At 45.6% G+C, this 14,840-nt stretch overlaps 1 protein-coding gene across 4 annotated transcripts in view; it reads left to right on the top strand.

Moving 5' to 3' along the window:
* Positions 1-14,252, top strand: part of LOC124721652 (Bardet-Biedl syndrome 2 protein homolog) — a 170,057-nt gene extending 155,805 nt beyond the window's left edge. For all 4 annotated transcript variants that reach the window (XM_047246721.1, XM_047246719.1, XM_047246720.1 and 1 more), the window contains one exon: positions 13,891-14,252. The gene's annotated coding sequence lies outside the window, so the exon portion shown is untranslated. The remainder of the gene's footprint in view (positions 1-13,890) is intronic.
* Positions 14,253-14,840: the final 588 nt, after the last annotated feature.

Genomic DNA, 14,840 nt, shown 5'->3' with positions numbered 1-14,840 from the left:
AAGTGTTCTGAATTTCAATATCCATTGATGTACCAAGGCGTGAGCCACTGTTTTGGCTCGCTGGTCCGGAATAGCTGTCATAGACACATAGTGCGAAAAATGATCTATTATTGTTAAAACATAGTGATTACCCACTGGTGTTTGCACAAATGCTCCGAAGACATCTACGCCCAGTAATTGGAGAGGTCTATCCACTTCCGGTAGTTGTTGCAACACAATTTGCTGATGACTCAGTTCCGCCCATTGAGCACACTGAATGCAATTCTTTACGTACTGATCGATATCTTGCTTACGCAATGACCACCAATAACTCTGTGCTACCCTCTTTTCCATTGCTCTTCGACCCGAATGACCAGAAAACATTGAATCATGTGCTTGCCTTAAAATTTCGCTTCTCAATTTTTCTGTTACGACTATGTGTGGACCGTTCCTAGTTTTACAGTACAATATCCTGTCTTCCATGATGAACTGTTGCTGTGAGGTAAATCGTTGACAATCTGTGTCGGCAGTTTGTGCCTCCACCCATTCATTCTCATTTATTCCTGTGCATTCCATGGCGCATACCTTAAGACTCAGACCATCCGCATTTCTGTGCGATTTACTCGATCTATTAATCACTTCAAAATCGTACTCACTAAGATGCAAAGCTCACTTGGTTAATCTACTCATTGGGTCTTTAAGCCCTAACAACCACGTAAGTGCTGCATGGTCAGTAATCACCTTGAAACATCGTCCATACAAATACCACCAGAAATAGGTTATTCCGAAAATTAATGCCAATAAATCCTTCTCGGCTGTTGAGTAATTTTTTTCTGCATTATTTAGCTGTGTGGAAGCATATGCTATCGGATGTTCCTGCCCATCTATTTCCTGAGATAATACGATACCTAAAGCAAAATTGCTGGAGTCACAAGATAATATAAACTTTTTACTAAAATCTGGAAAATCCAAAACTGGACTAGATGTTAACAAATTTTTTAACTTTTGAAAAGCCTCTTTGCATTCTTTTGACCAGTTAAATTTTGCTCCCTTCTTCAACAACTGCATGAGTGGCCTTGCAATTTCCGCAGATTTTGGAATATACCTCCTGTAAAAATTGGCGAGACCTAAATAGGATTGCAACTCTTTTACTTTTGTAGGTGTCCGAAAATTCATTACCGCCTCTACAAGTTTTGGATCCGTGCGGACACCCTCCTGTCCTATAATATGACCTAAATAACGGACTTCTTGCAACAAAAAATGACATTTTTCCGTATGAAGAGTTAACCGCGCTGCTTTCAGACAATCGGAAACTTCGCGCAAATGGCGCACATGTTCTTGCACGTCCTTTGAGAAAACAATTATGTCATCCAAATATACCATACACTGATTAGGTTTCAGCACTCGTAACATGCTATCTAGTAACCGTTGGAAGGTTGCTGGAGCATTTTTGAGTCCGAAAGGCATTCACCAATACTGAAAATTACCTGTAGGTGTTGAAAAAGCTGTCTTCGGTCGGTCTTCCTGGGTGACCTCCAACTGGTGGTACCCGCTTCGAAGATCCAAGGTCGTGAAGTACCGACACTGACCCAAATTATCCAGAGCTCAGTGATATTAGGCATTGGGTATGCATCAGATACAGTTTTTTGATTCAGGAAATGATAATCACAACAAAAACGATATGCCTTGCCCCCATCAGGTGACTTTTTACCCACTATTACGACCGGAGCAGACCCGGGGCTACTACTGGTTTCTGTTATCACATCCCTAAGCTGTTGATTAATAAATTCTTCCATGACAAGCTGTAAACTTTTTGGAACACAATATGGACGTTTATACACCAGTGCTTCATTCCCAGTGGGGATGTAATGCTGAACTAATGGTGTGGCGGGCAGTGGACCATGATAATTAAATAACTCTTTATATTCTGTCAAAAGGTTCTCCATGACTTCTCTGTCTTACCCTTCTAAATGTGCTGTTTTACCCCTCAGTGGACGACAGTTCAATCCTGCGTCCGGCCATCCTGATTTAGGTTTTTCGTGATTTCCCTAAATCGCTCCAGGCAAATGCTGGGATGGTTCCTTTCAAAGGGCATGGCCGACTTCCTTCCTCATCCTTCCCCAATCTGGTGAGACCAGTGACCTCGCTGTCTGGTCTCCTTCCCCAGACAACCCAACCCCAACCCCTCAGTGCGGACCAGCTGACAGACTCTCCCGGCATTGTGTAATCTGCTGCGAAATCTTTATCCAGTTCATCTTCTCCTATTATCTCCAGATTCGCTATTATGGTACCCCATGCTAACTGCACCTCTTCAATGCCAAAATTATCAATACTGACAGGCACAACCTTTTTTTCCTTCTATCTCCTGCACGTAGGACACACTACAGCTCGTAAAACACTTCATTTTATCCAGCGGTCCATTCTCAGACAAAGGTTCAACGACACACAACGAATTTACCAGCACGCTAGCTCCAACATTTTCCCAGATTATTTTCCCTATACCCTTCAGTATAGTATCCCGCGAGTTAACCCTAAGGGACCATGTACGCAGTTTAGGTGACCCACTCAACGTCTGGGTGGTTCCTTGCGACAGTAATGGTTTTTCGGCCGCAGAACCTAGGCGAAATTGTATTCTGTCCAGTTCTACTGTATGCTGTTCCAGGTTAATTTTTGCGTGATGCGCAACCAGGAAATCCAATCCGAGTATGACATCATAGCTACTGCCAACAACTGAAAGAACTTCTACCTTCACCTGGAAGTTCCTCATTTCCACTTGGAAGTTTAACACCGCTGATCCGAGTGACTTTACCTGTCCCCTACCCACACCCCAGCGTCGTGGTTTTGATTCTACTTTACCGAGTACACTTCTACTCGCCTGAGACCCGGTATCCAATAAAATTTTGCACTGTCTGCCCCTCACCAAGCCGGTCAGAAAAAAGTCTGCCACTGATTCTGCACTATCATTAATCCTTACCGGGGGTGTTGCACAGTGAACACACCACCCCCTGCCCCATTTAACTGATGGGGATGAGGCCCACCTTGCAGTTTCCTATTGTGATTCTGCCAGGACCCATTGCAGTTACGCTCCCGATGACCCCAATGTCTGCATTTCCTGCACTGCACTTCCTTGCAATCGCGTCTAATGTGTCCCATCCCACCTAATCTGAAACATTTTATTTCTGCATTAAATATTGCTTTCCTGTCCCGCGCCTTTGTTACTGCTTCTACTTCCTCTAACGCCATAGCCAACTGCCTCATTGAGAGTCTTAGGGAATTCCATCCTAATCTTGCGGGAGGTTTCGGGTTGTATTCCCCGCAAAAATTCATCTAGTGCCCTCTGCTCAGCTTCCTGCAGAATGGCTTCATTAACCCTATCGGAATCCGTTAGCTCATAGGTGTTAACATTAATTTTTCGAATTCGATCTACAAAAGCGTCTATTGACTCCCCATTCCTTTGGTACATTCTATTCAATTGTTCCCAATAATACCTAGACGTATTTTTCCTCCGATATCTTTCCAGCAACCCTTTTTCGAATACTTCAAATGTCCGAGCATCCCTTAATTCTTCATGGCATGTAACATACGCTCTGGTATCCCCAGTTACTTTCAACTTAGCCACACGCAAAAGTGTTTCTGCACCCCAATTTCCCAATTTAGCGGCCGTGCTAAGGTTCTCAAAAAAAATCATAACATTCTCCCCAACTTTTCCTGAGAAAGGGGTGACCAAAGACGCAGCATTAGTGTCAAGAATTACTGCATTAACAGGAAACCGTTCAATGCTCGCTTTTTTAGACCGAGCAAGCTCTATCTCTAATTCCGACACTCACTCAAGTAGCTGCTGAATAGCCACCTCAGCTGACAGACTGCTCCATCACTACCAGCTAACGAATCAAGACTACAGTAAGCCCAGAAAGAAGAACAGGAAGGGAAGACGGACTATGCTACAGGTTCAAACCACCAAACGAAAAATTGGCACTTACTTGTCATGTTGCAGGAGTTGCTGATCCATTGTAGCCCTTCTCTGGTGCCACATATCCTCGTCGATTACGAGCCACAATTTCCTCCAAATCCAGGGAGAAGACCACTACTGTCACCAATTGTAACAGGAGTGTGTGATGCGCAGGTTGCCCGACTGACACCACTTGTAATGGGATGACCGGAGCGGGTGACGTGGTCGGGGTTGTAAGGCGTGGCTGGGTAGAAGAAGGTGGCTGTTTCTAGCAATCTTCCTCATTATTGGTGGCTCTCCCAATACATTTTCCGGTAACTCAGCCCCACCGCTCGTGTCGTGGTGGAGACGAGCTGATGCACGCAGTCTGGGGAACACGACGCCGCGCTCGGTCAGCGGCTGCGCAGGCGTTAGGAAGTTAGCAGCATGAGGCACGGCCCAGCTCGCAGACACAATGGCTCGTGATGATGCCGGGAGTCACCGATGCAGCAGTGGGCAACGCCACCCACCGACTGGTCCTCGGAGACAGCGTCACTGATGATGACGACGTGACAGTGACTGAACGCCCAGTTGGTCAAACCGAATGCCGATGCCCTTAAATAGTGCAAACCGCTGCTGAATCCAACGGTTAAGCGGCGGCGTGTTTATTAGAAGGTTCTCAATGCCCTAACGTAACCGCGCCTCACGCGGCCCGCACGTGCGTAATTCTGCTAATGCTGCATTCTGATGGCTGCCGCATACGTACACACATACCGATGCTCGTTGCAAAACTGTCACTTGCATAACGCGCCGGCCAGCCTTCATCCACCGTTTACTGTGAGGCTGGCGCATCGCGCACTGAAACACACTGAATCACAATTTCGCACCGTATTTCCTAAAAATAACCCCTTGTCCTCTACAGAGTAGAAGGTGGTAAGAAAGCACAGATGGAAGACAGAGGGCTGAAGAATCATTGTGGACAGCAGTAATATCTGTAAGTAGCAGCTTGGACTTAAGTTTAAAACCACTCTAGGAATCCCTACAACCTTGGGCTTCACATCTCTGTAGTGTTTTCATAATGTCAGGATTAGATATGGTTGTTCTTTTGATGTTGGGATTAGATATTACTGTACATTTTGGTAGAAAACCAAGGGCTGAACCAGTAATCCCTGTCACATGCACTCAGTGCAATTCGCCTGAGAATTTCACTCCATGCACTGAGTTGCACCCTGTAGTTTGCTGGGTAAGCCATCAAAAAGCGCATTATGCCAACCAATGCTGTAAGTGCACCTGGCTCAGGTATGGGAAGCCTTGGTACCCCAAAAAGTTGGGTAATTTTTTTGAGGATAGGCCAGAATAGCTACAAGATTTTTATTTTAAATATAAAGTCTGTAGAGTAAATACTTTAGGATGGTTAAGTACCGTAGAAATACCTTGTAAATTGGTAACTAAAGGTGGGTATCATGTAGGATTTAAGGTCATGGCAACTAAATATAAGTCAATAATATTAGGTGGTGCAATCTGGAAAAATATGACCTCCAATGAAAATAGTTAACAGCCACAACTTAGTTCAATAAGATATAGTTAAGCTGTGATAACAGCACCAGTGAATTAGAATAATAATAATAATCAGTCATAGTGGTATTATTTGGTTAGGTTTTATTGTCTTCAGACAATGTCTCAAAACAGCAAAAGTACTATGATACCTCAAGGAAGTGAGATGTGTCATTGGCGACAATGTCATCAATTAAGCTGCTCCAGGTCCCTTGAGAAGCAATGTTAATGATAGCAGTAGATTCACCAACCATAGCCAACTAACCAAAACATGTAACATAAGGGGATAGATAAAGACTAAAACAGTAAAAGGTTGTGGAAGTTCCAATAGATTCCCGATCACTGGGTCTTAAAAATGTGACAAAAGCAAAGTCACCACAGATTTCTGACTGTTGCAAGTACATTTTTCCTAATTGCTAAGATATAAGGTGTGGTACAACAGGACAGTGCACAAACCACAAAATTCACGCAGGCCAATAACACCAAACTGTAGAGCAGTGCATGTACTGTTCAGTTTGCATAGGTCAGTTTTGTTCTCCATGGGCTAATGAAAGGCTTAGACCACAGTACGTGTATAGTCGTTAACAATAGGTATTAAATTATTAAAGTAAACTTGTAGAAGATTATACAGAAAGCTGCAGATAAAGAGGAAATTAAATCATATTGCTAGTATCACCGTGATACCTGCCCCCTCCGACATAGTGGTGCCAAAAGCTGCTCACCAACAAAGAACAAACTGGCAAAGGACAGAGCCAGTCATGAAGCAGGAACTTAGCGTATGTGCCAAATGCTAGTGAGACAGAAAAGGACATTTGAACAATGTAAAGGATCAAGTATCACTATGAGAGAAGTACGGGAGACAGAGTGTAAATAATAGTGTATATATAACATTGCTTATGTTTCAAACAGCTCACAAATAGGCATCTAGAGGGCAGGAGTTTCCTATGAGGGAGGAAGCATAACGGCACATGCCACAGCTGCAGCCAAGTACCATATTGAGGACATTAGTAGCCATCTCCTTCAGTTGAAATCGGTGACCTGCCGGTGCAACATCCAGCAGGAGCCAAGCACTTCCACAGTTCCACCCACTGCCATGTGGCAATGGGTGGGCTTACATCACTGGCCACTGTCCAAGATGCTTTCATGTGACATAGGTACTCAGCTTTTTCTGCATACTCATCCCCTGAATGCAGTGTTTAACACCCCTCCTCCCCCCTCACTACCCCTCTCTTCCCCCTTCTCCGCCCCTCTCTTCTCCCCTTCTCCAGCCCTCTCTTCTCCCCTTCTCCACCCCTCCCTTCCGCCATCCTCACCCCTCCACACCCCACCACTCCTCCCCCTCCTTCCACATCCTGCCACAGCCTCCTGCTCCTCCCCTGTCATCCCCCTCCCATCCTCTTCCAATAGCCGCCCTCTCCTCTTGCCTCCCACAGCCTTCCCCTCTCCTCCCCCCTTGTAACTCTCATTGCCCTCCTTCGCTCTCCTATCACCTACTTACCCCCCACCAAATCCTCCCCCTCCTGTGTCTCCTCCCATATCATGTGCCTCCTCCCATATCATGTGCCTCCTCCCACCCCCTCCGCCTCATTTCCTGTGCCTCCTCCCCTCCTCCTCTTCCACACCCCTCGTCCCCCTCCATGCCACTCCACATCTCTCCTCCCTCTCCACGCCAATTCACCCCTCCTCCACCTACTCTCCATCCTTGCCCGTTCCCCATCCTTGCCCGTTCCCCATCCTTGCCCGTTCCCCATCCTTGCCCGTTCCCCATCCTTGCCCGTTCCCCATCCTTGCCCGTTCCCCATCCTTGCCCGTTCCCCATCCTTGCCCGTTCCCCATCCTTGCCCGTTCCCCATCCTTGCCCGTTCCCCATCCTTGCCCGTTCCCCATCCTTGCCCGTTCCCCATCCTTGCCCGTTCCCCATCCTTGCCCGTTCCCCATCCTTGCCCGTTCCCCATCCTTGCCCGTTCCCCATCCGTGCCCGTCCCCCATCCGTGCCCGTCCCCCATCCGTGCCCGTCCCCCATCCGTGCCCGTCCCCCATCCGTGCCCGTCCCCCATCCGTGCCCGTCCCCCATCCGTGCCCGTCCCCCATCCGTGCCCGTCCCCCATCCGTGCCCGTCCCCCATCCGTGCCCGTCCCCCATCCGTGCCCGTCCCCCATCCGTGCCCGTCCCCCATCCGTGCCCGTCCCCCATCCGTGCCCGTCCCCCATCCGTGCCCGTCCCCCATCCGTGCCCGTCCCCCATCCGTGCCCGTCCCCCATCCGTGCCCGTCCCCCATCCGTGCCCGTCCCCCATCCGTGCCCGTCCCCCATCCGTGCCCGTCCCCCATCCTTGCCCTCCAAGCCCCACCTCCCCCTCCATACCACTCCTCTCTCTCTCCACAAACAACCCTTCTCCCTCTCCACACCCCTTCTCACCCCTTGCTCTGCCCTCGCCCCCCCCTTCTGGCCTCGCCCCCCCTTCTGGCCTCGCCCCCCCTTCTGGCCTCGCCCCCCCTTCTGGCCTCGCCCCCCCTTCTGGCCTCGCCCCCCCTTCTGGCCTCGCCCCCCCTTCTGGCCTCGCCCCCCCTTCTGGCCTCGCCCCCCCCCTTCTGGCCTCGCCCCCCCCCTTCTGGCCTCGCCCCCCCCTTCTGGCCTCGCCCCCCCCTTCTGGCCTCGCCCCCCCCTTCTGGCCTCGCCCCCCCCTTCTGGCCTCGCCCCCCCCTTCTGGCCTCGCCCCCCCTTCTGGCCTCGCCCCCCCCTTCTGGCCTCGCCCCCCCCTTCTGGCCTCGCCCCCCCCTTCTGGCCTCGCCCCCCCTTCTGGCCTCGCCCCCCCTTCTGGCCTCGCCCCCCCTTCTGGCCTCGCCCCCCCTTCTGGCCTCGCCCCCCCTTCTGGCCTCGCCCCCCCTTCTGGCCTCGCCCCCCCTCTGGCCTCGCCCCCCCTTCTGGCGTCGCCCCCCCTTTCCCCCCTTCTGCCCTCGCCCCCCCCTTTCCCCCCTTCTGCCCTCGCCCCCCCCCTTTCCCCCCTTCTGCCCACGCCCCCCTTTCCCCCCCTTCCCCCCTTCTGCCCTCGCCTCCCCTTTCCCCCCCTTCTGCCCTCGCCCCCGTTCTGCCCTCGCCCCCCCTCCCCCCCTTCCCCCCTTCCCCCCTTCTGCCCTCGCTCCCCCTTCTGCCCTCGGCACCCCTCTGCCCTCTGGCATCGGCCCCCCCACCCGGTCTGCTGGCCTGACTGCAGCGCACACTACTGGCCAGCATATTCACGTGGAGAGAAGGGTGGTGAGCTAGCTATGCAAGTGCAGCACGTACGCTATACTCTACCCCCTGTCAATCATCTAGGTCTATGTGCTCCAGCAGGCATAAACTTCTGCATCGCTTGGTACTAGACACCCCCCCCCCCCCAAAAACGTGTATATGGGGGGAAATACCCTGAATGGTGTCATGGGGGGGGGGGGGAATGTAGGAACGGGAGAAGATGCAGCCCTTTGACTGCTGGCTGTGGGAAAGGTGAGTGTTTCGCTGAGTCATCGTAACATGAATGCCAGAGGTTTCAACTGATCCATGGAATTGCAGTAGGGATCAATGGTGCAACAGTGGTGGGGAGTCGTAGGCAGCCATCATGGCCATCATGGATATTAAAAGGGCAAAGTTAACCAATCTTGAATAATGTACTGTAAGATGTTGATGATACAGGCTTACTCATAATCCAGGATGACTCGTTAATCAAGGATCGCTCATTAAAAACAGGAAGCTTATTGACTGTCATTATCAGGAATATGTGGAATTAAATTTGTTCTTGTTTGTCAGGATGCAGTGTTATGGAGATATTTGTATTTGTTAGGACTGGGACAGTGGTTTTTGCAACTCCTTTTGACCATACCAGTATTTGAACCGTCATTTGTCATAACCTCATAGGGGTTCTCGTAAATTTTATTTATTTTTATTTATTTATTTATTTTTTTTCATGAAAATTAGTTTTATTATGAGAGTATGTTACACTGCATTCAGAGAGACAAGGAGCAAGTAAAAACAAAGTGCATGTTACTTTAACTGCTCTTGTGACCATTGTTCAGAATCTGACTGTATGGCATTGTGCATCAATCTAGCAACCTAATATTTACATCATTTAGGAAAAATAATTTCCTCCAGTTCAGTTCAAGGTCTCATTGATTATTTTAACAGGCTCATACTGTAGCATACCTAGAAACAAAGTTGTTGAAATATAACTCAGAAATTATTTTATGTTGTTTTTAGATTTAATTGTGATGCGCCATTTGCTGTTGAAGGCATTTGGTACAGCTAGCTACGAAAAGGGGCGCATGTGGGCATGAATGATACCAGCCACCTTGTTGTCTTAGAAATCATTCTTTGTTTCTTTAGATGGTTTTGTGAATTGGTGAAGGCAGATAGCCTTGTAGACAGGGTGGAAATATGACTCAGGATATAGAGCATCATCCTCAGAATTAATTATGATACCCTAATTAGGAGCTGAGTTGAGTGTTTAAGTGGCAGACTCAAATGATTTGCAACAGTCTTGAATGATAAATTCTTCATTTCTTTTTTGAAATGTAGGTCATTTGTACCCTACATAAAGGAAGCAGCTCTTCATGTTGTGGGTACCTGAGGGCTCTTCTGGTTAGAAGAACCCATCCATAGGCTTGATGATGAATTAAATGTCATATACAGAAAGAGGACTAGCTCAGCCACATCACAGATGGGTTTCATCTTCGCAGATAAGGAGGAGGAAACCTTAATGTGGTACTGATTGCAGGAGCATTCATTATAAAGTCATACAAATAATCTTGCTTATAACAATAATAATGACCACACAGTAGCAGCTGAGACTTGAATTCCTATTTAAGAATATACTGCAAGGATAGGATGGACACCAGTTGTGGCATTTGTAGTGCTGTGAACAACTTGATAAGATCTAATGGCGTTATCACTGGTTCAAAATAGAAAATAGTCTGGTTAAAATTAGGTCAAGCATATTAATTGGATTCATTTATAGATCACCTGCCTCAGCAGCTTTAGTGACAGAATGGTTCAAAGGCCACTTGGAGATAAAATTTCTTGGTGAAACTGGTGCCAAGGACAAGGATTCATATGAGATTGTTGTGAATGTCTTCTCTGAAAATTACCTTGGAAAATCACTCGTAGTAACTAACAGAGTTAAAATATCTGATTGAGAAACAAAAAAGAGGGAATCAGTTATTGTATGGTTATTATAATATCAATGATTACTGGTGTTAAAAGTAATGTTAGGGAAGGTTGCAAAATGTTTCTGCCTAACGGAGGTCACCCTCTGTTTCTTTAGATAGTTGGCTGTCTTGAAGACAACTAGCCTTTCATTCAAAGATCATTTAAACAATTGGCATTCAGCATTTGTTTATAGGTGTGAGAATGTGGAATGTCAATGGAAATGGTTAAAATCATTCTACAGTATGCTAAAGACAATTATATCCTGAGCAAGGTTGTGAGGAATGGAAAGGAGTGCTGTGGTTTAATACCCAGATAACATTATTACAAATTTAAACAACGGCAAAGCCTAACTGACAAACAAAAATTATATGAAGCCAAAATAAATGTAAGCAGAGAAAAGTGAGAAGCATTCAATGAACCCGAAAGTAAAATTCTGGTAACCAATGTGATGAAAAATTCTAAAGTAATTTTGGTCTTATGTAAAGTCAGTAAACGGAGCAAAGCTGTTTATCCTGTTGTTTAATATTAATACTGACACCAAAGTAGTTGTAGACACCGAGGGGGCCAGCATACAGAATTTGGCATTCCAAAATTGTTTCACTGGGGAAAAATGTTGTACGGTTCCCTTTCACTTTCATTGCACAAACACGGAAGTGACAGATATTAGGACAAGTGACAGTGGAATGGAAAATAACTAAAAATGAGAAAGGCAGTAGGACCTAATGAGATACCTGTATTACTCTGTACAGATTATGCAAGACACTGTAGCAATGAAAGCATTCTAAAGGACTAGAAAAAGAAGGTATTGATGATTCCCATTCTCAAGAAGGGTCGGCAGACAGATGTGTATAATTATAGGCATATACTGTTACCTAATCTATTTTAGACTTGTCGAACATGTTTTACACTACTGGCCATTAAAATTGCTACACCAAGAAGAAATGCAGATGATAAACGGGTATTCATTGGACAAATATATAATATTAGAACTGACATGTGATTACATTTTCATTTTCATGCAATTTGGGTGCATAGATCCTGAGAAATCAGCACCCAGAACAATCACCTCTGGCTGTAATAACGGCCTTGATATGCTTGGGCATTGAGTCAAACAGAGCTTGGATGGTGTATACAGGTACAGCTATCCATGCAGCTTCAACACGATACCACAGTTCATCAAGAGTAGTGACTGGCCCTTTGTGACGAGCTAGTTGCTCGGCCTCCATTGACTAGACACTTTCAGTTGGTGAGAGGTCTGGAGGCTGTGCTGGCCAGGACAGCAGTCGAACATTTTCCGTATCCAGAAAGGCCCGTACAGGACCTGCAACATGCGGTCATGCATTATCGAGCTGAAATGTACGGTTTCGCTGGGATCGAATGAAGGGTAGAGCCACGGGTCGTAACACATCTGAAATGTAACATACACTGTTCAAAGTGCCGTCAACGTGAACAAAAGGTGACAGAGACGTGTAACCAATGGCACCCCATGCCAACACGCCGGGTAGACGCCAGTATGGTGATGACAAATACACGCTTCCAATGTGTGTTCACCGCGATGTCACCAAACATGTATTAGACCATCATGCTGCTGTAAACAGAACCTGGATTCATCCAAAAAAATGACGTTTTGCCATTCGTGCACCCAGGTTCATCGTTGAGTACACCATCGCAAGCGCTCCTGTCTGTGATGTAGCGTCAAGGGTAACCGCAACCATGGTCTCCGAGCTGATAGTCGCTGCTGCAAACGTCATCGAACTGTTCGTGCAGATGGTTGTTGTCTTGCAAACGTCCCCATCTGTTGACTCAGGGAGCGAGACATGGCTGCACGATCCATTACAGCCATGCGGATAAGATGCCTGTCATCTCAACTGCTAGTGATACGAGGCCGTTGGAATCCAGCACGGCGTTCCGTATTACCCTCCTGAACCCACCGATTCCATATTCTGCTAACAGTCATTGGATCTCGACCAACGCGAGCAGCAATGTCGCGATACGATAAACCGCAATCACGATACGATAAACCGCAATCACGATACGATAAACCGCAATCACGATACGATAAGCCGCAATCACGATACGATAAACCGCAATCACGATACGATAAACCGCAATCACGATAGGCTACAATCTGACCTTTATCAAAGCCGGAAACGTGATGGTACACATTTCTCCTCCTTACATGAGGCATCACAACAACGTTTCACCAGGCAATGCTGGTCAACTGCTGTTTGTGTATGAGAAATCGGTCAGAAACTTTCCTCATGTCAGCACGTTGTAGGTGTCGCCACCGGCGCCAACCTTGTGTGAAAGCTCTGAAAAGCTACTCATTTGCATATCACAGCATCTTCTTCTGGTCGGTTAAATTTCCCGACTGTAGCACGTCATCTTCGTGGTGTAGCAATTTTAATGGCCAGCAGTGCATGTATGTTTTAGCACCTTTTTGGAAACTGGAAATCTACAGCATTGGAATAAACATTATTCCATGAGCATAAACCTTGTGAAACTAATTAGTCTATACTTTTGTGGAATTTGGGTGGCAGTAGATAATAGTACCCATGTTGATGCTGTGTTCCTCGACGTCTAGAAGATGTTTGATACAGTTCCACACTGTTGCTTAGTGAACAAAAGATGAGCTTGTGGGATATTGGACCAGATATGTGATTTGACCAGTTACTTCCTACCAGATGGAACTCAGTATGTTGTTCTTAATGGTGTGAAAGATATAAAAGTAATTTTTGGTGTACGCCAAAGATGTCACAGGACTGTCTCTGTTCCTATTGTATATCCCAGATCTTTTGAATAAAATTTAAAGCTCCATGAAGCTGTTCGAAAATAATGTGGCATTATATAGAAAAGTCAAATGTCAGAAAATGGAATTGAAATGCAAACCTTGTGTAGGAACTGGCAATGATCCTCTTGCATCAATTCCATATTCTCACAAATTATGAGATTACAACAAAAACGAGCAGCAATGTCGCTGACTGATAAACTGCACTTCATGCCTGTTTGACATTTGTTACATGCCACATGCATGGTATACAATTTTTATGGTCAGCAGTATAACATATGTCATGATTTCTTAGGAGGTTTCTGTTCTTTCTGTATTCTGTTACAAGTTGCTCGAAATATGCCTTGAGAGTTCATTATTTTTACTTTTTTAAATTCTTGTTTGCATGTATTACATCTCTGTTATTAGCTACTTTGTTGCTTATATGTAGTAATATAAAATAATTATATCTTACTCATTTTCAGATTTGAGTGCCAAAACAGTGCCTACATAATGGTGTCTTCAGTTGTTAAGAGGTTTTGTTTATGCTCTCTTGCACATGTTGAAACACAATGTTAAACAAATATCCTGAAAACCACTACCTGTTTGATATCTTATTCTTTGTAAGAAGGAAAGACAAATAAAAGAAGATAAGGAGCTGGAATAACACATTTCTAACACAATGACCACATTGCCTTTGAAGTTTGTCTGTGCTTAAAAATATCCATGTCATCTCTTAAATATACCCTGTCCTCACTGTGCTGACATTTACTGTCATGTAATTGAGATCACAGTTTTGTTACTCTTATTCATTCTTATGTGCTGTGTAAACTTGTGTGTGTTACTTATTGGGCTGTGATATTGATTTCATAAATTAAAAAAATTTAAAGAAAAATTTATTTCTCTCCTGTCTATTATTCAGAACCCTTCTTTTAAATATTATACTTGTGATTTTTTATTTTTCCATGTTTGACACACCTTTGTATTTGTGAACATAAAATGGGCGACTTAAGGCAATCATACTTAACACAGAAATCCAATATTGTATATCCTTTAACAACTAAATTATGTGTCTCAATGTCAACTTGGCTCATCAGAATGTGAGAGGGATAAAAAATAAAGTAAATGAGCTGTTAGTTAAGATGATCTCAGCTGTTGGAAAGAAATGTATTTGTTTGTCTGAACACTTTATGGCCAATGAGACAGAATCTCTCATTAAGTGGTTACAAATAAGCTGCATAGATCCACCATGGATAAGGGAGAAGTCACTTTCTTATAAAAATGTACGTGTACTCAAAAATATGGAGATACGTACGTTTTTATAGGCTAGGATATAGAAACATTTGCTTGTGAATTATTGTACAGTATAACATTTGTGATTGTTACAGTATACAGATTTCCACTGGATAATTGGGAAATTTTCAAGACCAATTTC

Source organism: Schistocerca piceifrons, chromosome X (genome assembly GCF_021461385.2).
Source record: "Schistocerca piceifrons isolate TAMUIC-IGC-003096 chromosome X, iqSchPice1.1, whole genome shotgun sequence".
Lineage (NCBI taxonomy): Eukaryota > Metazoa > Arthropoda > Insecta > Orthoptera > Acrididae > Schistocerca > Schistocerca piceifrons.
Note: the sequence above shows the minus strand (reverse complement) of the source record. Positions and strands in the feature narration are given on the sequence as shown.